This window comes from Gossypium arboreum, chromosome 6, assembly GCF_025698485.1.
Source record: "Gossypium arboreum isolate Shixiya-1 chromosome 6, ASM2569848v2, whole genome shotgun sequence".
Lineage (NCBI taxonomy): Eukaryota > Viridiplantae > Streptophyta > Magnoliopsida > Malvales > Malvaceae > Gossypium > Gossypium arboreum.
In genome coordinates, this window is record NC_069075.1 from 8003840 (window position 1) to 8005904 (window position 2065).

A 2065-nucleotide genomic window follows, 5' to 3' on the forward strand; every position below is an offset into this window, starting at 1 on the left:
CAAGACAAGTGAATAAATCATTTAATTCAGATTTAAAATAATAAGTGAAGTTTAGATGGAGTCTTTCCTGGGTATTGTCTCTCTCATTGGTTCATTTGAATATTTTCTTACGTAATTCTCTATTGCGTCTTAATAATTAGTTTAAATAATTTTAGGTTTAAAACAAATTTTTTCAATTTACAGCTAGATAATAGAAAGATAGTAAGTACTAGTACTTTTAGTCCTCGTGGATACGATATTCCCGACTCACCAGCTAGACTATTATTTGATAGGTGCGTTTACCTTTGTCATGATTTTAGTTAGTTAAGTGAATCATCATCAAGTTTTTGGCGCTGTTGTTGGGGACTAAAATATTAGGAACGCTTAATTTTTATTACTTTAGCCATTTTTATTTTATTGCATTTTATTTTTGTTTTTAGTTTAATTCTGTTTACTAATTTTTCTTTTTGTTTGCCTCTAGCAGATTCCTTTATTATATGACTAGAAGAACCCAGTCAGGACCTCTCGTATTTGACAGTGAGATCGAAAGTACAGCTTGCAGAAATCGTAGAGAGGTGAGGCAGAGTCGACAAAGGATAGTGGAAGAGCAAAAGAAAATCATTAATATTACTGAGCAAATGGCTGAAAATCAGAATAATCAGCTACCTCCTATAGTTGCAGCAAATCCCGTTCCTCGTACCATGTATGATTATGCCAAGCCCAATTTAATTGGGGCTGAATCGAGTATTGTTAGACTTGCTGTTGCTACAAATAATTTTGAACTGAAACCTAACACTATTCAAATGATTCAACAGTTTGTTCAGTTTGATGGTTTGCAGGACGAAAACCCAAATACTCATTTGGCTAATTTCCTAAAATTCTTCGACACTTTTAAGATAAATAGAGTTTCTGATGATGTCATTTGCCTTCGGTTATTTTCCTTTTCATTAAGGAATAAGGCTAAACGGTGGTTGAACTCCCTACCATGAGGTTCTATCACTACATGGTCAAATGGTAGAAAAATTCTTGTTAAAGTATTTTCCACCGGCCAAGATAGCCAAGCTGAGGAATGATATCTCTTCTTTCATGCAAATGGATTTATAGACTCTGTATGATGCATGAGAGAGGTATAAAGACTTATTGAGAAGGTGCCCTCACTATAGGTTATCTCTATAGTTACAAGTTCAAACCTTCTACAACTGTTTGAACCCCTCAACTAGGTAATTAATCGATGTAGCTGCCAGTGGGACTCTGAATAACAAAACACCTGAAGTAGCTTATGAGTTTATAGAGGAGATGTCACTGAATAAGTATCAGTGTCAAGTTATAAGAACAAAGTTGATGAATTGATGCGGTCACCATATTATTAAATCAGGTAGAGCTTTTGAGTAAAAAGATTGATAGTATATATGGTTCTACGTAGGTACATCCGGTGATGCAATATGATACAAATGGAGGAGGGATGAACAATTCAGAATACCTGTCCAACAACCCTAACAAAGAGAACGAAGAAGTCAACTATATGGGTAATAATTCTAGACCGCAGAATAATCCCTATAGTAACACTTATAAGGTAGGTTGGAGGAACCATCCCAATTTCTCATGGGGTGGTCAAGGAAATCAAAGACAACAACCCCCTCTAGGCTTCCAACAACAATTTTACCTGCAAGAGAAGAAGCAGAACCTTGATGAGATGTTGACAAAGTTTATTTCAGTGTCAGAAACTCGCTTCGAAAACACTAAAACAACACTAAAAAAATTAACAAGCATCGATTCAAGGGCTTGAGAATCAAATTAGTCAATTGGCAAGGATGATTTCAGAACGACCACAAGGTAGCTTGCCAAACAACACCGAAACTAACCCAAGAGAGCAGCTTCATGCAATTATTGTTCAAGATGAAGAAGGGTTAGCTGAATCTGAACCGAGATAAGAAACTGTGGTAAGCAATGGTAAGGTTAAGGTAAGCCACAACGAACAAAAACCGGTAAGTGAGGAGTAGAAACCTCGTGTGCCATATCCCAACGGGACAAGGAAAAACCACACAAACGAACAATTCAGTAAATTCCTTAAACTATTGAAAACGTT

At 36.0% G+C, this 2065-nt stretch overlaps 1 non-coding gene across 1 annotated transcript; it reads right to left on the reverse strand.

The window, feature by feature from the left end:
* Positions 1-1038: 1038 nt before the first annotated feature.
* Positions 1039-1145, reverse strand: LOC128294233 (small nucleolar RNA R71). The gene has a single exon (XR_008284547.1). It is a non-coding gene; the product is annotated as a small nucleolar RNA R71 (small nucleolar RNA).
* Positions 1146-2065: the final 920 nt, after the last annotated feature.